A 25,614-nucleotide genomic window follows, 5' to 3' on the forward strand; every position below is an offset into this window, starting at 1 on the left:
TGGAGTGTGAGCCGGAGGGCAGGGCACAGCGCTGCAGCGAGACGCAGCTGGAGAAGGATGACCTTCAAAACGATTACAATCTGCTGAACTACGTATAAATGGCAGAGCCTGCAATTAAGGAATTTTAAGGAGGAACTTTTTCTCTTAGGTGCACATTTGGAATTTTTTAAGTACCCAGTTTTGACAGATGAGAAAAGGGCAGTTAGTCGTCTGTTTGGGGGTTTAAAGTAGGTGCCTCCAAGCCACAGAAGTAGTTTTGAGTGTATTCAGAAAATTACAAAGAAAATGACTTAAGTGCCTAGTGACGTTGGCAGCTGGAGGTTGAGCCTATATCTGATCTAAACCAGCAATTGCCCTTTAGCAGGGACGCATGCTGCTTCGTGAAATGGAACAGGGCTCTGGTTTCATTTAAATGCAATTTGAGCTGCTATCTCCACAGAAGCTAGGGTCCAATTCTGGGAAGACAGACGTCTCCTGCTCCACTTTCCTGGGGGTGGCGGTGAGCTAAAAGGAAGAAACCTGTCAAGTTGTTTGCCAGACTCTACCAGAAGATGGCGCAATCTGAAAACTCATTTCTGCGTCTCCACAGAACAAGGTCTTGCTGTTTTCCACATGAGGTTTAAGATCTGAAACAGAACTGGATGAAAACCAACTAATAGAAAACACAGTCCATATTATGGAAATTCTTTGCTCTCCTTGGGGGTATTTTTTTATGAAAAGTTTTGGGTGCAAAGGGAACAAATATCGGCACCAGCCCACCCTAACCCCAACACATCTATGTGCATTCTGGAATGTTAGAACGTGTTCTGTTCTCAGGTTCCTGTGGAGAAGGGTACAAGAACAAAGGACTCTTCTGTGACCATGAATAACAGGATGGGTTGAGATGGGGTGGACCATGCTTCTAGAAAGACCCACTTTCAAGGCTGTAGCTCTATGACCTTTCCTGCTGCCTCAGAGGAACAGAAACTTCCTGACTCCTACAATCCAGCCATTTGGCTTTTCTAATTCTCATAGAATTTAAAAATTGGATAGGACATTTGAGAACATTTGGTTCAAACATTCTCCCAGCATGGAAGTCATTCCCATTATCTCCCTGGCCACAGTTACAAACAACATCTCAACATCTGTCTGTGAACCTTACCACGGCGATCCCATGTCCATGTGGCTCCAGGGCAGCCTCCCAAGCATAGGGGAGATTGCCTCTTCAGCTGTGTGGCTGATAACAATATTTCATGAGTTCTGTACATTCACATCTGTCCATTGAATACCCTCATTCTTCTAATAGACATGGGGCTTTGTGGGTTGGTTAGCAAACCAGACAGCATGCACCTCTTTACAGAATTCCACAGCCAGCATTCGAGACAGGTCCTGTGAAAATGAAGGACTTGGTGCTCAGCGAGATTAAGTCACCTGTCCCAGAAAACTTGTCTCATAGGGAGTGGTGGTGGTAAGTGGCAAGAGGCTTGCCGTGAATGGTCTATCTGACGCAAAGTTTGTACCTTGAACTTTGATACTGATATTAATGCATCTCTGTGTGTGAATGGCTCTGGAGAAATTCGAAATCATTGCCTTTTCACCTGAACCTCACAGGGTGCATCTAACCCACCGGGCATTTAGATCATTCTCCTGCAGTTGCTCAGCAATGTATCTAAGCTCTATACTTTCTATCTCATGACAACTTTTTAGATATTCATACTAAGATCATTCTATCTTTCTAAATTGGACTAAGTCAATTCAATTTTCTAACTGCTCTCTAAAGATATGGCTATTGGGGTTTGAGGGAATGTTCCAGTCAGTAAAATACTTACCTCAAAATCATGAGGACCTGAATTTGATAAAAAGTCAGGAGTAGCTGCTGCAATCCTAACGCTGGGGAGGCAGAGACAGATAGATCCTTGGGATTCATAGACTCAGCAGTCTAGCAGAACTGGTGAGTACCAGGGTCAGTGAGAGACCCTGTCTCAAATTTAAGGTGGAGAGTGACTGAAGATGATACTTGGCATCAACCTCTGGCCTCTACATGCACCTACACACACACACACACATGCACATACACAGACACACACACAGGAGCACATGCACGCACAGGAACACATACATGCAAACACACACTTGCACAATTATGGCTGTCAGTTGGCTATCTTCTGGCCCCTTGTAAATCACTACCCCTCTTGGAGTCCTGTTTCCTTGTCTGTCAGCCTCCCCATACACGTGATCTTCTGAGACTCACGGTAACTCACCGGACATCTGCCTTTTCCATTAGACTCTGTGAGGGCCAGAGTTATTCTGTTACCATTAACTCCCTGGAGCCTCATCTGGTTCCCTGAATGGTGCAGCTGTTCGGTTGATGAAACAGTTAGTCTACGAATGGGAATAATCCTACCTTCCTTCCTCCTACACAAGAGGATCGTGAGAAACAAATGAAGGACGCACTTCTGCAAAAGTGCCATGCCCTGTTAAAAAGCAACGCTGCTGTCACCAGTAACAAACAAATTGCACACTGGGTAGATTAAGCAACCAGATTCTTTCTTGACCTAAAGCCAAAAAAATGTTCTCATGCCTCTTGGCAGCCTTACAGGAGGCCAAAGATGCCAAAAGTATTTGGGAGGCTTTGCTCTGATGATTATTAAGTGATTTTAGTGTTATACCTTCAGAGGGTCGATGTTAGGATAGTGGTAAAGTTTCCTGGGAGAAAATCTCTTCAGTCATGAGACTAGAATCTCTGGCCTTGGTGGAGACCTACCACTACAGTTGGACTGGTCAACAGACTATCGTTAGAATGAGGGGGAGGGCAGGGAGGTGTCCTTAATTCTGGCTAATGAAGCAGGCAGGCTAATTAGTCCTTCAATGAGATACTGTACCTTTTCTTCCCTGAATCCCCGATCTTAGGAGAGTAGCTCAGTGCTCAGTTCTAGAATTCTTGTCTAGTGTGCACATTGTTCTGGGCTGAAAAACCCCCAAAAGATGCTTGTACTCATAAATATAGCAAATGTTTTCCCTCTGCCATGGTGGTGCACTTTTCCCTTGATCCTAATCCTGGCACTTTTTTCTGTTGTTCCCACTACATATGTTAGTCTTTTGCCGTTCTTCTCCATCCAGCACACAAAGAACCAGCTGGGTTTCTTCTTGCATTGCTTAGATACATAATTTATGTATTTGGTTTTCCTTGTTTTCTAGAACTATTCTGTTGGTGGGATAGACCGTTAGATCTATTTTAGACACTGGAAGGTATTGGCATGTTTTAACCTGCCTCTAATGACGGAGGAAGCAACAGAAAGCATGGACTAAAGTAATTTAATCACATCATGAAATGTTGATTGTGGCTGAAAGTGATCCATTCTAGGGAACATTTTAGGCTAACAGATGATAAAAAAAAACAATATCGTGAAAAATTGCTATTAGTAGTGGGATGTGTCTTTCTTTTTTTAAAAAGAAGTTCCATAGTAGGATACATTGAATTTACTTGTAATGATTATTATGAATGTATTCTATGAAACTTTACCTTGTTAGATTTCCACAGACAATGTCTGGTATGTACCCCTCTGGGAAATAAATTACCACACACACACACACACACACACACACACACACGCACGCACGCACACACACACTCACACACATGCAGACACACATGCACACACAGGGTTGGATTTCATGCTTGTGAGGTGGCAGGCAAGCCCTGTGTGTACTGCTGATGCTGTTTTACAAGCGCTGCCTGATGAGCTTTTAGGGTGAGGCTGTGCCTCCTTTCTTGCTACCAAAGAGCCCAGGACTGGGGCTGTGTTCTGCTGTTTTATTTTTTCTGAGTAGATCCCTTGTCTTTTCCTCTCCACTTTCTGGTTATCCTCATACCACCCTTGTGGGTTTACCGATTGTGTAGCAAGCCAAAGACCAAAGAGCGAGAAGCCAATTGAAGTGGCGGAAAGATAGCAAAACATCGTCCAGTCGGGAGCTCAAAGATCCAGAAGAGATGACTGCAGTAGTCTGACTGAGCGAGCAAGCAAAAGCAACATTCTCAACACCCAGCAGAATCTGGCTCCGGAAAGAGGCAGCCATGCCAGCGGAGCTCCGACTATGTCTCCGTTGATGTTCATCTTTTTCCTGTTCCCACAACAGGTACCTTCACATCATTGGGAACCAATACTAACTCCTGCTGAGAATGGTTTACTATGCCCTGTCTTCTCCTCTCTTCATCATGGAGCCAAGGATCTGTCTGACTCACAACAGAAGGTCTTGGAGGACACTATTATAAATGTGCTTGTATCCGAGACAAGACAGGGCCTTTTGCTCCAGGGTCCCTTCCAACAAGTTTAAACAGCACATGGTAATTTGCCAATAGAAGGTGTATGACACGGGGCCTCACATTCCTCTGGCTGGCCTCAAACTTGCTAGATAGCTGAGAGTGACCTTGAACTTCCAATTCTCCTGCTTCTGGGTTTACAGGCACTTGCTACCATGCCTGGCTTTTCTTTTTACTTTCTTGATAAACTCCCTTGATGAACAGACATTTTTTTTTAATTTTGAAAAGTTCATTTGTGTTGTAGAAGGCTGTTCATTTCCTAGCCACCCAGACTCCTGAAATGATACAAAACTATATTAATTAAATCACCGCATGGCCTATTAAATCTAACTTCTTATTGGCTAGCTTTTACATCTTAATTTAACCAATTTCCATTATTTTGTATTTTACCACAAGGCTCATGGCCTACTGGCAAGGTTCCAGCATGTCTGTCTCTGGTGCCAGCTTGGCGCTCTAACGTGTGCTAGCTAAATTCACACAAAACCCGAGAGGGTTTGGAAAGGAATTCTAGATACAGAAAAACAAAGTTTAGCTACATTTTTTTTCTGTTTTTTTTTTCTTTTTTCTTTTTTGGCTGGCAGCATGTGGCAGCTCCTTTAAGAGAGGTTTTCCCGATTCAGTGGTAGCAGAAAAAAAGCTGCACGGTTTTTGAAACTGCAGGCTTCCTGAGCCGTGCTGCCAGCACAGACTCTGACTCTTTCAGGAGGCCGAGCATTTAAATGGGATTTGTGAGCAAAGTGCTACAACTTGCTTAATGGCAACATAGAGAAGCTGTGTGCTTGAAAATGGGGCTGTGAGCATGGCTCGCGATAAACAGACCTCTGCCCACCATGTTGGACGGGGCAGGGCCAAAAGGTAAAGCAGCCTTAGAAGCACTTAGCATTTTGAGAAATGCTCCTGGACAGAAAAGAATTGCAGATACCTAGTAGGGCAGATTCAGACATAAAAGAACTCTAAATGAGTCACAGTGTTGGATACATGTACACAGGCTTGGGAAAAAGAAGAGAAAGTGAAAAGAAACAGTAAATGTAATATAAAAGGGTGCAAACCACCATAGATTAAAGGAGTAAAAAAATATAATAAAGTAAATATTAAACTTGTAGAAAAAAATAATAAAGTGAAATCAAATAAGCCACATAAAGTTGGAATATACACAGAGAGTCTGGATTATGTATATTATTGCGTTTTCTTTGAAAGTTTTGAATATGAGGGAGCTAAGTAACCAACATATATGCTTTAAAAGTATTTTGTCTTCGAAATTTGGGTCTAAGGATATGTTGCTTTGGAAAAGAAGTTCTTCTTTTGTTTCCACAGAGGATGAGAACCTGTAGAATCCTTCTAGACTAATGTGGTTTGATTGATCAAGAGCCCCCGGAAAGTCACCTTGAATATCCCCAAAGAAAATACTTTGCCCAACAAAAAGCAGGAAGCAGTTGGATAGAACTACAGCCAAATTCCCCAATATGTTTGTAAATGTTTGTTTATATTTAAAGGGAGATATGATATAGATATAAATAATTTGCATTGGTATAGGTCTTGGTTTATTGATACAAATTTAAGGTTGATTTTGCTATATGTTTACTTCTGCTCTTGATTAAGATATTGTGATTGTGCAGCTCATTTAAAAATGAAATGTATAATTAAGAAATATAGGTTAATAGATAAAATCTATAATAGTCAATATTGTAGTCATGTTAGTTAGATTTTCTGGATGTACAGAGATGTATTTCAGATGGATAGGCATTCTTCAAACCTTTCCAAGACCTTTAGAATATGGGATTTAAAACATTTTAAGAGCTTAAGACTTTTTAAGACATGAGACACATCTGCTCCTGGCAGCACCAATTACTTCAAGAAGACAATGGACATTGAAGAGGCTCCTTATCATGTTTGTTTGGGCAAGAAACTGCTCTTGACTGGACTGTTTGATAGTGTGCTGTATGAGCTGGACATGCAGGACCCACAGACAAGTGATTACTGAACTTGCCTTAAAGGTGAGATGATCTTTGGGGTTCCTGCTTTATAAAAGAGTCTACAGACATTCTGCAGGGCACAGAAGACAAACTGACAAACTACCAATATAGACAGAACTGTCTTTAAAATTTCCTGCTTTGTGGAAAAGTCTGCTGGATACTATGGACCTATAGACTGAAGATGAATGCCCCAATGGTAGAGAAGAACTTTGGGTGGCTGTCCACAGTGAGGTGTCTCTGTCAATTCTAGAGTTTTGAAAGTTGCTTACAATGACCTTATTGTTTACTTAGGTAATATTCTATCCTTCTGGAGTCTTTGATGGAGTTCATAGAATAGTTTGAAGAATTCATAGTTATAGTTTTTCTTAATTATTATAAAAGATAAAGTAGATATAAATATTGTAACTATAATTATTGCTTGATACCCGTTTTGTTATATGTAATTTTACTGTGTTAAAGTTAAATCCTTCCTTTTCATTTAATCAGAAAAGGGGAGGAGTCACAGCAAGCTAGGAGAATCCAAGGAGAATTCTTCCCTAGGGCCCTTGGGGAAACACTCTACTCATAGTGTCTTCACTTTGGACACTCAAACTCACAAACTGCCAGTGAAGGCCTTTGTGAGCTACTCAGTTTGAAGAACTTTATTCTAGTCACCCCGGGGAAATGAAGCAGTAGATTGGGTGGGTCCCTTCTGCAAGGAAGAGCATGGCCCCTGAAACACGGGGCTGTTGTCACCTTCTTATTTCTGTATACCAGTTTACTTTTTTGAGTTGAAAGCCACACTTTTTGATGAAGATTGGAGAAAGGGGAACACACACACACACACACACACACACACACACACACACACACACGCAACAGTCACAGCTAATACATGGTTGATGGCTTCTAGTGGATCAGGCTACATACTAACCTGATGTGGGAAATGAGCAAGCAACCTCCAACTACCCTAACCATTTCACTTGCTAACTTGTTATCTATCTATCTATCTATCTATCTATCTATCTATCTATCTATCTATCTATCTATCTATCCATCTATCTTAGGAAGAAAAAAACCCTCCATTGATTATCTGAAGAGGCTGAGTGGGGCTTGGATTCAAACTTATCAATTTTCCTACAGAGCCCCAGCGAATGTTATCCTGACACTGGAAAATGCTAAAACACAGATAGTATTTGTGCAGAGAACACAAAGAGGCTCTAGACATGAAGATATTCGGTGTGTAATATCCACTTGGCCAGAGGCAGTTATCTGGACCACTTCACAAAGTAGTTGGAGGACTGTGGATCAGTGGGCGTTTCCAACCACTTAATGTTCATCGCGAAAAAGGAAGTATAGTGTCAGGGTGTAAACTTGGTTAAAACAAGAGACAAGCTAGGGAAATCAGACAAAATCAGTGGTCCATAGGTTAAAGTTGCATAATACTGTAGACAAGAGGTGGCTAAATATTAGATGCTAGTATGGCTAGAGGAAATGCACACACAACAACTAGCCATTCTTTGGGAAACAGAGAATGTGTTTCTTAATGACTTTAAAATTCTTAAAATTTCTTTCTTTCTTTATTGTGTGACTGTGTATGTGTGTGTGTGCGTGGACATGTGTGTGTATGTGTGTGTGTGTTTAGAGGTACTGGTCAGAGGATAACTTGCTGGAGTAATTTCTCTTCTTCTACCACAAAGTATCTAGCAGATAGAACTCAGGTCATTGGGCCTGGTGGCAAGAGTATTTATCCACTGAGCCATTTTCCAGGCCCAATTTTCTATTTTAAAAATTAGATAATTTCTAGGAAGAGTGACCTCAGTCCTCTTCATGAACAGCATTATAGATATTGACATTCTGGGTCACCCTTGATATGGAACCTAAGTGTCCCCTGGAGAAATATTTATTTCTCCAGGGCAATATCTGAGTCACTGTTTTGTTTCTGCCATCACTCACAGCCAGAAGCTTAAACCTCACCATGTGATTCAGCAAAAAGGGCTACATCCTTGTTGGTGAAAAGAACAATTAATTTAAATCTGAGATCTGCTGCCAACACCACATCGGCATGAGATAGAAGCCCCGTGTGACTTAACAAGGAAATCACTGGGGCTCTGGAGGCTTATGTAGCTATGCTGGCTGACTGCAGAGGTTCCACTATAGAGTGTCAAGGAGATGCCACTGCTGTGAAGATGACCATGGCACACCAGTCAGACTGGCTTACTGCCACAGAGTTGGCCAATACTTTCCCCAACTCTTCTACGGATAGAAGATATCATTAATATAAAGCAATCACAGCAGCTAGTGAGCCTGGAGACAGAGTGCACCCCATCTGGGCATCCTTCTGGCCCCATCAGTCAAAGTGTCACAGAAGGTGCCAGCAGTCCCTCAAGCTTGGCCCCCAGGACTGTCTCAGCCCTTGAGAGGCTGTGAGTCCGATGGAGCAGCAGGTGTTTCCTGTCTCTCACCCATGCCAATAAGAGTCTATGGCAGTCAAAAGTTGACTTCTTGGATTCTGTCATGCAAGCTGTGGCAGCTCTGCTGCCCAAGATACAAACCCCTTGACTTGGCAGCTTCTCACCTGCTATGGGGCTCTGTAGAAATAGGTCATCCCACACTCACAACTACTCTGAGTGACTTTAAAGCTACAGGAGTGCTTTCTTTTTCAATTCTCACCAACCCAACTGATAAAATCAAGCTATCCTAGCAGGGCTCTATCATCAGTTAAAAATACGGTCAAAGCACATTTAAGACCCAGTTAGATCTGAACAAAAGATTAGTTGACTCCATAAGCAGGTGCTCACCATACTGGAGAGAACAGAGGATCCTACAGGGAACACACCAACCCCTTCACTTGCTTTTTGGGGCAATAGTTTCAAGGGCTAAAACTGAAGGCATGACCTTGTTGCTGTGACCAACTGCACTGTGAGTGGCTGCCTCTTAATTAAGACTGGAGTAGGATGAGCCCAAACCAAATTTATCCAATCTGAAAGTGTGTGTGCTTTTGCCACTATTCTTGATATCCCTTGTTACATCTTTAGAGATTCCTAAGATGTGACAAATGTGACTTAATCTTTGAACAAGAGGTTGGTACCTATTGTGTGGAGCAAATACATCTTCATCACTCATGTTGATGCTTCTGATGGCTAATCTTGGCTGACACCGTTGGGAAGAGGAAACCTTAATTGAGGAATTGCCTACTTCAGATTATCCCGTGAGCTTGCCTTTGGGGGCATTTTAAAAATTACTGATTAATGTGAGAGGTCCAAGACCACTATGGGCGGTGCCATTCCCTAGGCTGGTAGGACTGGGATGTAGAGGAAAAGTAACTGGATGTGAGCAAGACAGTGAGCCAGCAAACAGTATTCTCCCTTGGTCTCTGCTTCAAGTTCCTGCCTTGGCATCCCTCCATGAGATACTGTAAGATGAAACAGACCATCTCCTCTCTGAATTGATTTAGATGATAGGGTTTATTATAGTAATAGAAAACCAGAAACCTAGAACAGACAATCATCATTAGGGCTTAACAATCAAGAACTGGAATAGAACTCTCCAACTAACAAAGCACGCATCAGCAAATCCACGATAGGACTTTACCTGAAATGCAGGAAAATGGACCCGATCAAGGAAATGATCCTTGAAGATGATTCTAGAGTCTTGTGATTTCTTTCAGGTAGCTCATGCGATACCACACATGAAAACTCAGTATGTCTGGCCAGTCTACTAGCTTGGCTTGGCTTTGGCAGACGTATCACACTGTGCCTTTATCATCTGGCTTTGCTTTTGCTGGTGCCTTAAGCAGCCATACTACCATCCATCCGTCCTCCCTGGCATCATCACTATATTTTTTCTCTGAATTATAATGTAAATATTTTAGGAGATAGAGGTTTGCCAATAGGTTCATGACCCATGGGTTGAGAACCGCTGATCTAGAGGAAAATCTCTGTATTTGAGTAGGTAATTTGACTCATTTTCTGGTTAGGCTTTATTCTCAGCACGGGGGCATCTGGCTATTTTCCTTAGGAGGGAAGCTGGGTAAACAGCGCATGTTCCTGGTGAATGGTCACATTATCTCCCTTTACGCAGCTGCAATAAAATGCCTGACTGAAGCACTTAAGGGAGAAGGGTCTATTTTTGTTCTCAGTTTCAGAAGGGAAGCATCATGATGGGGAATGTTTAGCCCACAGGACTACGAGGCTGGCCTGGCGGTCAGCAAGTGGAGTGATTGCATTTCATCTGGACAGGGCGGTGGGGGTGGGCTGGGGAGGGGCAGCCAATGACTTACCTTCCAGCAAGGCTCCACTTTATAACAGTCCATGACACCATCCCCAGCTGGGGACCGAGGTCTCAGACACATGACCTCTGGGGCACACCTCACATTCAAATCACAAAAGTGGACAAGAGTCATAACCCACCCCCTCTTTTTTTTTTTTTTGTCAGCTTTGGTCATTCTCTGCCTTTGAAATGTTAGGATTAGGACTGTCTGGCACAGAGACATTTTGTCATGTTAGAGCTGGTGGTAACTCGTTAAGGGCGCACACTGTACACTGGCCTTGGAGGAGGAAGATGGGACTCTAACATTCACTATGACGAAACCTTTAGTGCCTGCTCTGAATAAGGAAAACTGGAGTATTTCGTTTGACTAAGCTTCAGAGTGAGTATAGGCATGCTATTGCTTGATGTGCAAAAATCTGGAAATCATGTAGCGTGTACACTTCTGATTCCTTTGGCAGTAAAGAGTGCTTGGGAACGGCAACCTGTCCCTGTTGTAGAAACTGTGCTTGTAAGGCACGATGTTGACACCTGACACCTTCCAATCTGCAGACGTCACACTTTCTCCATTCTCTGCTGGGACACGTGTGCAGCTGCCAAGAAGCTCGGGAGGGACACTTGATGCCGTTCAGTCACCCAGAAGTGGAAAGCAGCTCTCTCACTACTAGTGTGGGGACGCTGAACACGAAACTTCTAGATCCTTTACAGAATTGCAAGGTCTGTTTTTTTTTTTTTTTTTTTTTTTTTTTTTTTTTTCCAGATTGGATCCTAAACAGCATCATTTACTTGGAAAAGTAAAGAAAAAAATTGAGCTAAGTCCTTTAGGTCAATTAAAAAGTTTAAAGCAGCGTTGGGCAAAGAGCAACCTTTGTCAGACTTTGGATGATATCCTGATGGTGAGCTCAAGCTTTGAAGGATTTTGCTGTTGTCAAATTGTTTGGGGTTTTTGAAAAATTGGCAAAGGAACCCCGTGTGTCCTGAGAGAGCTGGAAACATTTTTCAATGTTCCAACTAGGTTACAAACAAAGGCCTTTTGTTGATCTAAGTAACAGGATGGGGGAGTTGCTTTTTTTTTTTTTTTAATTCTTCATTCTTTCTTTCTTAGGTAAGCCTGGCTACTGACTAATGAGGCAGGAAGACAAATAAGACTCTAAGCCATGACTGCTTGAAGTGGTGTTTTATTTAGTTGCCACCAATGGACTCCCTAAGGCTTGGCATAGAGTGTGGTCATTTCTCTCCATCACAAGCCAAGAGTGTTCAGTATGAGAACGCTCTTGATAATCCTATTCTGTTTAGAAATTGTGGCTCATGGGAATAGCCTTGACTGTGGAGCATATGCTGTTCATGTTCTTCAGGCATGTCTCAGAAGTATGATAGGTCCAAGCACAGAAATAAATCTTAATAGTTACTTAGCTGATGTTATAGAAAACTGGGAAATACTTGCTGTTTTTTTCATATCCCACATTTAAAGGTATTCTTGGTCATTTGAAATTGTTTCTCGTGCAGGCAGGAGACCCATCAGTTGGGGAGTTCTCACCTCACCAACTATTGTTCTGGGGCTTGAGATCGAATGGAATATTGAATATGCTGTCCCAGGATTCTGTGAATCCAGCACATAAGATTGAAGAGTTCTGTTCTCCTCAACCCTCAGGATTCGTGTAGACTCCACTTCGAATGTGCTTTCTATATGGAGGAGGGTCTTAACTGCACATCATGCCTGCCCCAGACTCGTTGCTACGCCTTCTCCTCTTTGTCTCTTTCGCTCTTCACCATTTCGCAAGTGACTCCTTTACCAAATTAATTCTTATAATCCTGCTCCTTCTTAGGATGAATTTATAACCCACTAAGAAGTGGGTTCTGTTCATCGGATGGGTGTCTGTGGGAGCAGAAGATGAGGAAGATGTAGGTAGCAATGGGGCAGTGTATGGAGATGTCTCACCAAGAGCACCAGAAGGAGAAATGACAAGAGAAGGTTAAAGAGATGGACAAAAGAAGCTGGCAGGAGACAGAGCGACAGGCTGCACAAATTCTTTTTTTTAATTTTTAAGACAGGGTTTTACTATGTTGGTTTGGCTGTCCTGTAACTCACTATGTTATACCAGACTGTACTCAGAGAGATTTGCCTACCTCTGCCTCCTGAGTGCTGGGATTAAAGGTGTGTACCACCACATACAGCAGACTTCATCACTTCTTATGGTTCCCAGTGATGAGATTTATTCTCAACTCTCATTTGGAAGTAAATAATTTTGTTATTAAGTTTCTGCATGTACTCATAGGCACACAGGTGGATAGCATTAACAACTTTCAAAAATCCCCTATTGAGGTCACATAATCTCAAGAAGCAAAGAATCATTGAACGGTCTCTCTCAAAAGTGAAGTTCAACCAATAAAACATGTATATATGTGAACACATGTTCATGTGGGTACAGAGACATGTGGAAAAGAGAACAAGGAAGGATAAACATTAGGGGATGAAGGCAACGAAGATGAGTTATGGAAGATGATATAAAGCTAGTTGCTTTTCTAATTCCAATTCTGTCATGAACTTTTCAGTTTTGGTAGCGGATAAGTGCATAAAAACCCTGTCTCATAAAACCAAAACCAAAACCCAAACAAAACAAAAAACATATTTGATGTTAAAAATGTCAAATCCAAATCCAATGTGAAGTTATACAGATTCCATCCTGAATGGCTACTCCAGTTGTTCAGAAGTTCACTGAGATGATTTGGGTCATTGGGCATTGTGTGGTAGCCCACAAGCGACTCAGTTTCCATCTGGAGTCCATTATGGCTCAACAATCATTTAAGTTCAAGCTTGCCTGCTCTGCTCGCTCCAGTATCCTTGAGGGCTGGGAGAAAGTTCTGATTAAGCCATGGGAAAGAGCATTGCCCATGAGAAAAGAATTCTATCTAGTAGAAAGAATACCGCTGATGCCAAAGCTTAGGAACATCGAGGTAGAAACTAAAACTGCTTGTGGGCAGCAAGTGCTTGATAGTCAGGAAACTGCTCACTCAAGGACAGGAATGATCTTGTGCTAGATACTGACTGGCCGTCTGTGCTTTGTTCTGCTTTCTTTTCTTTTTCTTTTTTGTATATAAGGATCTGAAATAAACTCAGGGCAGTGCAGAGCAAGCTGGCGGTCCCCCAGACCTATCCTGTGTTTTCCATCTCAACTTCTTTCAATCTGTCATTTCCTTAATCTTCACACCCTTACCCAGGTACGCCCAGCTGATTCTGTTGGAGCAGGCTCCTACAGTCCGGTTAGATTTAGAGTGCTGATGTTTCATTGGTTTCAATGTAAACAAATAGCCTTTAAAACTTGTCTACGTTCATGGATTCCTAAATTCTTCCTTTGTATCTTTGACTTCTCTTATCATAAGTAAACTGCCCCAACCCATGACGTGTGACAGCTGAGATCAAATGTTGTGGATTGATTCCCTCATGCAATGGCTTTGTGTAGTTACCAAAACACTTTATCTTAACCCAGTATTGTTCCATTATTTCCTCTGCTGGCATTCTTAACTACAATTGGAGAGAATATAGATAGTAAATCTCAAACAAATAGCAGTGGAACTGGTAGGTATGTGAGGTAATGACTATATTAATAAGTTTGAGCCAGTCATTCCACAAAAGTATGTATTTCAAAATAGCATGCTACATTTTTACTTTGTTAACTTGGTATTTGCACGAGTATAGTCCCACACATGCCAAGGCAGGCATGCATGCATGTGTGTGTGTGTGTGTGAGAGAGAGAGAGAGAGAGAGAGAGAGAGAGAGACAGAGAGAGAGAGACAGAGAGAGAGAGACAGAGAGAGAGAGAGAGACNGAGAGAGAGAGAGAGAGAGAGAGAGAGAGAGAGAGAGAGAGAGAGAGAGAGAGAGAGAGAGAGAGAAGGAGAAGAAGGGATAACTCTAATCGTTAGTTCTCTCTTCTCTCCTACTGTGTGGTTCCTGGGAACCAAACTCAGGTCATCAGACTTGGTGGCAATCCTCTTCATTCTAAACCTCCTTACAGTCCAATATCTACAATACTTATTTCTCAATTTTAGATAATCTGAACAATTAGGAAGAAAAAAAAACCCACACGGTATCATCTTTGCTAACTGATCTTAAACAGTGGCATGGACTTGCCAAGTGTTCTGAATCTGATATTTAGAATATTTTATAATGAAATTGTTGTTTCCTCCAAGCACATCACAATTGCTGTGTTTACTATGGTTACTGAGGCATGATAACAGCAAAACGATGTCATCAACAATGAACGTCTTTGTTTTTGCTAGGAAAGAACTCATGCTTTACAAATTGAAACATCTGTGCCACCTCTGGGAACCCCAGGGAACGGAGGAGTTGTAAAATGAGCCATAGACAAGCATGGCTGTTGCTGAGCTCATGAGGCATGGAGTGAACGCCAATGAGAAGTTTCCTCCATTTACTCATTTTACCAAAAGCTGTCTGTATTAGCAGGGAATCAAACTCTCCATATAGAAAAAGACTAAGACATATATGTAGTTGTATTTAGTTCTTCTAATCTTCATAATGGTATGGGAGGTCCTTCTGTCTGTGTGTTGCTTTTCTTGGTTAAGAATAAAGAAACTGCCTTGGCCTGTTTTTAGGGCAAAACTTAGGCAGGTGGGGAAGATGGAACTGAATGCTGTTAGGGAGAAGGCAGAGTCAGAGAGAAGCCATGGAGAAGCCAGAGTCAGACACGCCTAATCCTTGCTGGCAGGCCACTACCACATGGCAACATATAGATTAATAGAAATGGGTTAAATTAGTATAAGAGTTAGCCAATAAGAAATTAGAGCTAATGGGCCAAGCAGTGTTTTCATTAATATAGTTTCTGTGTGGTTATTTTGGTTCTGGGCGACTGGGATGAACAAGCGTCTCCTCCTACAAATTGGTGCCTACGTGGCCAACTAAATCCATGTAAAACCTGAGAGGCCTTGAAAAGGAATTCTAGCAAAAATATACAAAGTTTAACACACCTTCTTGCTCTTTGCTGGTGGTATGCAATAGCTCCTTTAAGAGAGGTTTTCCTGACTCAGCAGCAGCAGCAGCAGCAAAAAAGCCATAACGCACGCTTGAAATGCAGGCTTTCTCGGGACGTGCTGCCAGTACAACCTCTGACTCTTTTGGGAGACCAAGTATTTGGATGAGATTTGTGAGAAGCATGTGATCGCTTACTTATGATGGCAATGTGGACCAGCTGTGTGGCTGGAAGTGGGGCTGTGTGTGTGGCTCTCGGAAGCAGCTAGCAGCTCCACCATATTACAGTGGGCATGGCAAGCAGGCAGTACCTTTTGTAGCCTAGTAATCTTGCCCCTAAGATTATTAAGCACTTAGCATTTTAAGAAGCACTTTTAGTCAGAAAATAATTACAGATATGCAATAAAGACAAATCCAGATGAGCCAGTGTTAGATAAACGTATGTAGGCTTGGAAGAGAGAAGAAAAAGAGCATAGAGAGTCGTAAAATAAAGTTAATACTTTAAAAAAAAAGGGTAAAGTCTTTAAAGAGACAGAGTACAGATAGTCATAGATTAAAAGGAGTAAAAGAAAATAAGCCACATAAAAATGGAAAATTCACAGAGAGTCTGGATTATGTATATTATTGTGTTATCTTTGAATTTTTTGACTGTGAATGAGCAAAGTACAGAGAGACATTTCATTGTATGGACTACTAAGTTAAACCAACATAAAGATATCTTGATTCCAAAATTTGAGCCTAAGGATATGTTGCTTTGGAAAAGAAGTTCTTCTTTTGTTTCCACAGAAGATGAGAACCTGTGGATTGCTTCCAGACCAATATGGTTTGATGGACCAAGATGTCCTGAAAGGTTTCCTTGAACACCCCTCAAAAATACACCCCTTGAAAAATTACTTCACCCAATAAACAGCAGGAAGTTTGGACAGAACTGCGCCCATATTCCAAATATTGTTTGTAAATGTTTTCTTACATTTAAAGGGGGATATAATATGATATGAATAATTTGCATTGAATCTTGGTTTGTTAATACAAATTTAAGGTCAATTTGGTTTTATGTATATGTATTTCTGATCTTGATTAAGGTATAGTGTTTGTGTAGCTCATTTAAAAATGTAATGTATAATTAATAAATATAAGTTAATAGACTATCATCTATAATAGTCAAGCTTGTAGTAATGTTAGATTTTCTAAATGCACAGAGATGTATTTCAGATAGGTAGGTATTCTTCAAATCTTTCAGAGACCTTCAGAATATGGCATTTAAAATGTTTAAAAACTTAGGACTTTTCATGACATGAGACACATATGCTCCTGGCAGCACCAATCTACTCCAAGAGGAAGATGGGCATCAAAGAGGCTCTTTATGGAGATTTTTAGATGAACTAGACATGTAGGATCCACAGAGAAATGACTGCTGAGCTTGCCTAAAGGTGAGATGATCCTTTGGGGTTCCTGCTTCATGAAAGAGTCTGAAAGACATTCTGTAGGACACAGAAGAAAGTGACTGGAAAACTGCAAATATAGGCAGATTTATGTCTTTGAAATTTCCTGCTTCATGGAAAAGTCTGTTGGATACTATGGGCCTGTAGGCTGAATATGGATGCTCCAATGGTACAAAAGAACTTTGGGTGGCTGTCCGGGCAGTCTCTGTTGTAGGGTTAAGCCAGCCCCTTGGGGCGGGCTTGTCTCGGGTGAGCGTTTACTTATAAATTGGGCGCGGAAGTCCGCGAGGCCCTTCCTGCTTCCTGTCCTCCGCTGGAACCTGGGTTTTGTGAGTCTGATTTTCCCATTAAAGCTGTGTATATATTTCTTACAATTTGTCTGCATTAATCTACGCCGCTACACTCTGTCAATTCTAGAGTTTTGAAAGTTGCTTACAATGTACTTCTTGTTTACTTAGGTGATACTATATCCTTCTGGAGTCTTTGATGGAGTTGAAGAATTTATATTATAGTTTTATTTAGTTATGATAAAAGTTAAAGTAAATATAAATTTTGTAACTGTAATTCCTGCTAGAATTTTACTATGTTAAAGTCTTCCTTTTTGTTTAAACAGAAAAGGGAAATGGTGTAGGAGGTCCTTCTGTCTGTGTTTTGCTTTTCTTGGTTAATGAATAAAGAAACTGCCTTGGCCTTTTGACAGGGCAGAACTTAGGTAAGTGGGGAAGATAGAACTGAATGCTGGGAGGAAGAAGACAGAGTCAGAGAGATGCCATAGAGCTGCCAGAGTCAGACATGCCTAGTCTTTGCCAGTAAGCCACTGCCACATGGCAATATACACATTAATAGAAATGGGTTAAATTAATATGAGTTAGCCAATAAGAAGCTAGAGCTAATGGGCCAAGCAGTGTTTTAATTAATATAGTTTTTGTGTGGTTATTTTGGTTCTGGGTGGCTGGGACAAACAAGTGGCTCACTCCTCCAACATCATAATACTTTGGTTACTCTCTCAGCTCCTAAACAGAGGCTCTGATACCTCCTTTTAAAGTCTTTGCTGTTTTGAGGTTTCAGTGAGCTAGAGCCTGGGAACTGTGTCAGCAACTTATTCCAGTGTATTTAATCTATCTTATTTTCTTTATAATCCCTCGAAATTTGAAATGAAGGAAAAATATTTTCAGGTTAAAGATTAAACTTGAATATTTTATGAAATGATTTGGTCCTTCACAAAGTTGGGTCCCATGAAATCTTGTTGAGACGATCTCTTCAGACCATATCATATCATACTATACCATACCATATCATATCATATTATATCACATCATGGTGGGAAAGGAGGCAGCATGTAGCTATCACAGCTGAGCATACATGTATGTTATAGGTATTATATATATGTTTATATATATATTAACATTTTAAAATTCTGGCAAGTACATATAAAATTTATCATTTTAAAAAAATTTCTAAAAGCAGTTTAGTGGCTTTGGTTACCTACATTTTGGGGCAGCTGTCACCACCATCCATCTCTAGGACTCCCTTTAACTCAGAGAACTGAACCTCTGCACTTATTATAGATCAATTCTTCTCTACATTCTTCGGCCCTTTCTTGAATTCCAGGGGATTTAGAATCTAAGACTGGTTTCTTCAGAGCTTTGTGATGAAGAGGGAATCTGATAGTTCTGTCATCCTCTGCTTCCATCTCACATTCTGCTCACCTACTCAGTTGTTGTGAGAGTCAATACGATGTCTCTTGGAGCACAGAATATCTTTAGGAGCATCGAACAGGATACTGCTGGGTACATTGTTTGACATGGACAAAACAGATGGCTCGCCTAGCAGAACTGAAATGCTTCACTGTTAGGCAGACTCCAAGGGTGTGGGGCAGATTCCAAACACTGAGATGTACAGAACAGGCATTCAGTGCTCACTGTTCAGGCATGTTTACAACAGTGTTTACCAAGCTTAGTAACTTAATGGAGCTCAGATAACAAGTGATGAACTTAGCTAGGGTTAAAACCCAGATTAACCCAACATCAAAGCACTCCTTTTCTATTTCTCCTTCTGCCTCTGAACTCATCAGACAGACTGGGGTAGAAACCCACTCTCTTCGATTTCTTCACAATTCAACCAAGAAGGAAGCTATAGATATTCAGTGCAAATCATTGACAAGATCAGAAGGGCGTACAGTTAGAGATTCCATTAACCGCTACTAGCAAGTACGTCACTGAAGGGAGGGTACTTTCTGTGTTTGGGTTTGATTTTTGTATTTTTTGTGACCCATTGACTTTAATAACTGTTCTTTGCCTAAGCATGGGCAGGGAGTTATTTACTGTAGTAAGGCCAAGTTACCAGTGGCTATGCCCACTGGGAATAAAAATAACCCCCCTCCTCTCCACCAGAAGCCATTACCTACAATCTAGTCCCATGAGTGCCTCTTTAATCCATGATGGACTGTTACTTGCCCCATTTGTCAGCTCTTGTCTGTAGCATATTTTAACTCCATTTTCTTATTTCTTTAGTCTATAGAACATGAGAAACGCCACCACCCCTTTGTCTGTGCCATTTCTCTCTGCACTGTGATCCACATACTCTCACCGCAAAATAAAATATTTTTGCTGTTCCTGTTTCTTTTCTGTCTTTTTGAGACAAGATCTCACTACTCATTGTGCCTGGCCTTGAACTTGATCCATAGCCCTCCCTGGCTTCTAACTTCTGTTTTTTTCCTGTCTCAGACTCCCATCTGCTGGAATTACAGGCAGGGCGCCACTGTGCCATACAAAGCAAAACATTCTTAATGTTAGTTTTAAAGGAAGATAGCATGATGTCTTGCTCAGCTGATCTCTTTAGTGAGAATGACGTCAACTTGATCTTGATAATTTCCATCTCGCCAAATTGGCTGGGGATGTGAGTTGATTTATTATTTATGTGCGGCACTCAAGAAGAAAAATATTACTGGGGGAGCTTGGGTTTCTCTGATGTTAATTTGAAAATTTTCAACAGCTGCAGGGAATCAACAACTTAATAAGAAACAGCACTGATATCTAATCTATTGAGAGTGACCGCAACTGTAAGTTCCCACATTAATAAAGAGACGAAGAAAATATTAACTCAAGCAACATGATTCAAGGCAAACACCAGCCTCCTCCTCTCTTTCAAGTTGGTCCAGAAAAATCAGGGCTCAGTCCCAAGATGATAGTTGCTTACTATTGTCATTTAGGAGTTAGGGGCTAAGTAGTTCATGACTTTCTTGCGGGAAAGAAATAATATTTAACCATAATTGACTTCTGAGTCCAACAAGAAAGTGATAAAATTACTATTTTTTCACATTTCTCTTCCTTCATGAATTACAATCCATATTACGAGTTGAAGGAGCAATAAGTGTCTTCTATGAACAAAGTACAAGGGAGTATTAGCCTGGAGATCCGAGAGAGAGAGAGAGAGAGAGAGAGAGAGAGAGAGAGAGAGAGAGAGAGAGAGAGAATAAACTAAGGAGAAACTTAGTCAGATTAGAATCCATCATTTCACCACAACCGAAGTAACCACACATTGTTGGAGCTAGTAGGTGACTTTGCAAACCCAGAGAGAAAATGCAATGGCAGTACACTACTTTACCTGAGCCTAAAACCATGTCTTGATACTTTTATCCTGAGCTATTTCTCCTCAAAAATTTTGGAAAGCTTTTATATGAATTTTTAAAATTTAGATCAAGAACTATAATATCACATTTAATTATATATATATATGTATATATATGTATCTGTGTGCGTGTTTGCTTTTGTTCAGGAGTGGGTGGACACACAGTTATGTTCTTGTGTTTTGTTCTTTGGCACACCATCACCTTGTTGTTTATTTATTTAGCCTTAAGACAGGTCTCTTCATTATCCTATAACTCACCTATTTGCCTCGGCTGACTGGTCACCGAGTCCCAAAGATTGACTCCACTTCCCTGTTGCTGGGGTTATGAATACATACCATGACGCCCAGTTTTCTTACATGGGTTTAGGGGCTAAAAACTCAGGTCCTCTTGCTTGTGTAGCAAGCACTTTATTAGCCAAGCTATTTATCCATCCATTTAATAACATATATTAATGTCCATACTTCCCTCTGATATCATGGCCAGCTAGGAGATAAAGATAATAGCAGCCATTGTGGAGCAAATTCCCCGGAAGTGCTCTTAACTCCCTTTTCTTTGATTCTCTAATACACGATTCACATTCAGGGACTTATAATATTTTATTGGAATCACCCAATTTATTTCTCTCTCTTCTGTTCAGTTGTGTTTCTTCAACGTAGAAAATACATCCATCTTTGTGTGCTTAGAATATGCCATATAGTAACGATGCAATAAAGCTTTAGTTAGTGAATGAAATATGTGGTCTAGTCAATGGAGAGGTGTAAACAGTGACATACACATATACTATTCTAAAATGAAATAGTCAAAATTTTGTGGAATAAGAATCTCATTGAAAAATTATTTCATGTGTTATAGTTAACTTTTAAAATACTGCTACAGTTTTAAGATTAGGCATAATTGAAAGCTGGGGAATTTGGCTTATGAATAAAACACCTGCATGCCATATGCAAGTCCTTGGGTTTGATGCACACACACACACACACACACACACACACCCCACAGAATCCCCACACACAGAGGCATAACCAACATTTGCATATGGGGCAAGAACCAAGATTGCCTTGTACAGCATAGCTTCCCACTCTCGGATCTGCTAAGACCCTCCTAAAACCTGCAGCATTGCCTGGGATCTCAGCCCTCCCTCACCGCAGTGCACACCAAGGATGCCAAATGACTGTACCCTGCTGCCGTTCTGTGCCTGCTTATTATGCAGGTACCGCAATGAACTCATTCACCATATGGCGAGTTAACAATTTGTGCATGTTTTCGAATAACCGCAATTATCTGGGACAATTGAAATGAAATGGAAATGAACATTTTAAATAGCCGAGCACCAATTTCTTCAAAGAAGCTCTTTTCTGGTTTGCATTTATTTTTTTGCTTTAAATGCTTCTTAACTTTGGACTCACTAATAATGGTCAGATGAAGCTCCAGGAGGCAAAATTTTGGTATTTATGTAATTAATTTTTAAAAAGTAAAGAAACCAAAGCCCTCCCAGCAGATGTGAGAAAACCTGACCTGTGCCTTTGCTGACTGGTAGAATGAGAATTTTGGAATTGTGTGCGAAATTGCTGTCATAAGAATATTCCAACAGGAAGAAAATAATCATTTTCATTTTATTTTCCAGTTATTCAAGAACTTCTAGAAAGGTTCAAACGCTTAGCAATGGCTTGGCGGTTTGTCAGTTGCTTTTCCATTGTGTGGATCCCTGAGTTGAGGGACTTTGTGGTCTGAAATGTTAGTCTCCTGTCTCGTGTAAGGTTACTGAGCTCTTCCTCCTTTACCTAAATCAGCCAGAAAAACCAAAAACAAAACCAAACAACAGATTCAAGGAGAAACTTGCAAGGACATTTCCTCCATAGATCCAGACTCTACCTGTGCATTTTGCCACACCCCCTGGAGTTCCTTCTTAAGATTATGTTAATCATTTAAAATTATTTAAATGTCTGCCTTACTCTAATTGCCCAGGCAGTGTGTGACAAGTGGAATATACGTAGTCTTGATTGAGTATGATGCTCTAAGTCAATCTCATTTTGAGCATTATTCAGCCCATATAATAGTTCTTTGTTGATAATTCTGCTGTCAGCTAATTAATTAGTTCATTTTCTTTGCAGGAGAATGGTATTGGAGTAAAAGAGTAAAATTCTTCATAAAGTAGGTAGTTTTTAAAATTTCATTTTTATTATATACATACACAAAAAAGAACCTGTGCACACACAAACGTGTATGCCCTATCCCCCCCTCCCCCACACACACATACACATAATAAAAGGGCAGGGAACATGACTTAGTCAGTAAAGTCAGCATGAGAATTTGTGTTCAGATCCATAGCAGCCATATTAAAGAAACTGGGTTGGTGGAGAGCACCTGTATTCTAGTGTGTGCTAGCGGTACTGGGTGGAGGCAAGGGAAGGACTGAGGCTTCCCCGCCAGTTGGTTTAGCCCAATAGGTGAGCTTCAAGTTCAGTGATAGACCTCAAGAAAAACAAAATGGGGACCAACTGAGGACGATAATCATGCCGGCCTTTGGCCTCCACTTGCAAGCTCTCACACTTGCGGATTCAGCTGCACAGAAAAACATGTATACCCACTGGAATGGTTTTATTTATTTTCTCTATTCTTTTCGCTCTCTATATTTATATTTTACATAAATAAGAACATATTATACATACAATCATATGTACACATATATACATATTTACTTGTGTAATATAAGATGCTACTTTCACGAATTAAGATCAAGCGTCCCTGGTCTTCCCCTTTTTGAATCATAATCGAGATTATTTGGAAAGCAAAGACGTGTTAAGATGGACTTCCACTATGCGAAGCCCTTGAATGTTCGTCTTTACATACCTCTCTTTAACCGGCCTTCCCAAAAGTTCTCACCTAAAATAATTCAGAATCTTCCATACAAGTGAAGATACAGTGAGCCATCGGCAACCTCTGACTGCTGGATCTCTGAAGGCAACTTGTTTCTTCAAACTCTGTTTTTCTCTGACTCTGGAGCCTTAAGTAGACAGCTTCACGCTCCTACCTCCTTAGCATAACCATCACTAGTAAAATAAGCTCACAGGCTTCAGCTCTGAACATGAGATTAAAAATTGTCTTTTCTTGGGTCACAGGCTCACTGTCTGGGCTCCCCAGGATTCTATTGGACTTGACAGCGCTGTGGGAGACCGGGTTCCCTTGAGAAAAAAAAAATGTGTTTAAGGAATAAAAAAGAGAGAGGTGCTGAGAAAAAGCAAGAGTTGCCTGTCCCATACATCACGCTGGGGAAAATGCTTTACCACTTCAAAGGGGGAAAAAGTAGGAACTGTTTAAATATTTATAATCCAAACACCAAGATGCGTTCACTGTTGTACTGGTTTAGAGTCTGCCTTGCGTCATGGCTTCCTCATAACAAGCTTCATTGGGGAGATCTTTGGGTGGGGTGCAAGATTGCACGATTCTTATTTTCCTTCTCTTTATTCTCTGAAGATTCTGCATAAAGACTTTACTGAGTAATTAGGGTAACAGTGAAAACACTGTTTGGCTTTATTATTCTCCTGCTCAATTAAAATCTTGAGTATACTTGGGAGAGCTTCTCCAGGGCCTCCCAGGACAGGGGCCTGAAAACTGTTCATCCCAGGCCAAAGTTCCTACAATAAGCAAAAGGAGAAACTGCTGTTTGTTTTAGTTGCCTTTTCTATGGTGGTTTATGTAAGAGCCCAGCATTTATCAAAACTTTCAGTTCCTTAGACCTGGGGGTTTCCACTCCTGATTTGTAACAACCACAAGATAAAGTGTGTGTGGTTTCTCATGGCCTCAACTCCAAAGTCCCAAACAAGGGTGCTATGAATATTTTATCTCATTTGTCTCTAATATTGGTTCTGCTTGTGACACTTCAGGTTTCTCTCTGGACTTTGAAAGTATCATTTGGCCAATTAAACAAGTTGCAAAATATTTTTTATTGGAGCAAATATTTGATGTTTGGAAAAAATCCTTTTGGATATGACCAGTTTAGATTTGAGGAAAAAGGCGAGGGAAGCCCCCAGAGTATGACTCGAAGGGAACCTGGGGACCAACAGAAGTGTTGGTGATTCCGGAGACTGCCAACTTGAAGGAAGCCACTGGGGATGAGAAGAAGATGGGTCACCAGCCAGGCCAATGTACAGGAAGAAGTTTGAAGTGCTGGGGTGCTTCAAAAGTAGCCATCAAATTGATCAAAGCCATTACAAGTAGATATAGCCAGCTAATTTCCAATCAGTCAGCTCATGGATGTGGGCTATCCTGGGGAAACACAAAAGATTATTAAATTAGTAGAGTCTCTGCACAAAGAGACTCTACTAATCTAGTGGCTTTGTTTTGGTCTAGAATGTTTTATTCAGGTATACAAAAAAAATCTTGCACAAAGCCTGACTATTTCAAATATTTAAGACATATAATAATTGGTGAGTATCAAGACATGCAATGCATAAGGATCTCTAATAATCAGTCTCCCACGTGTTGGGAGCTGTGAACCTCGGGATCTTGAATTTCTGGTAAACAACTTGCAATGCTTGCAGCTGCTCTGAGCATGAGATCCTCAGAAGTTCCTGATGGCAGGAGAGTGGTTTCTGGTGGGTTTGGCTGGGGCGTGGCTATCCCTATATAAGCTGCCCCTGAACACAATAAAGGGAGCATTCTTGGGTTGTTCTTGTTTCAAGTTTTTGACCTGTGTCTCTGTCTGTGTGTCTTTGTGTGTTTAAATCTCCAGGCTCTTGCCCGAGGCTCACAAATGGTCTCGCAGTGCAGGAGCCGCAACACAGGAGTAGTATCATACTGTCCCGTAGTAGGGACACTGCACCCTGTGCTATCCCCAAGGGGTGAAACAAAAAACACTGTAACAAACCTGATGTGCTCTTTGTTATCGAGAGATCGACTCCTCTGACAAACCCTTCCAGAGCTACTCTTGCTGACGAATTAGGTATTTATGACAAGTAACCAGGCTAGCTCTAGAGTAACAGGAATACTTTAATGGTTAAAGAGGGGAAACTTACACTATAAGAATGGGAGTTC

At 41.0% G+C, this 25,614-nt stretch overlaps 1 protein-coding gene and 1 long non-coding RNA gene across 2 annotated transcripts in view; one reads left to right on the forward strand and one right to left on the reverse strand.

The window, feature by feature from the left end:
• The first annotated feature begins 3,675 nt into the window (after positions 1 to 3,675).
• LOC126514968 (uncharacterized) lies at positions 3,676 to 18,190 on the forward strand. Its single transcript, XR_007595717.1, has 3 exons — positions 3,676 to 4,116; positions 11,282 to 11,417; positions 11,627 to 18,190. It is a non-coding gene; the product is annotated as an uncharacterized lncRNA (long non-coding RNA).
• A 6,316-nt stretch (positions 18,191 to 24,506) lies between these two features.
• The window catches only part of Abca9 (ATP binding cassette subfamily A member 9), an 83,785-nt gene continuing 82,677 nt past the window's right edge, over positions 24,507 to 25,614 (reverse strand). Inside the window, exon 42 of the mRNA XM_050164251.1 lies at positions 24,507 to 24,846. The gene's annotated coding sequence lies outside the window, so the exon portion shown is untranslated. The remainder of the gene's footprint in view (positions 24,847 to 25,614) is intronic.

Source organism: Alexandromys fortis, unplaced genomic scaffold (genome assembly GCF_014885135.2).
Source record: "Alexandromys fortis isolate MF-2015 unplaced genomic scaffold, M_Fortis_MF-2015_v1.1 scaffold_156, whole genome shotgun sequence".
Lineage (NCBI taxonomy): Eukaryota > Metazoa > Chordata > Mammalia > Rodentia > Cricetidae > Alexandromys > Alexandromys fortis.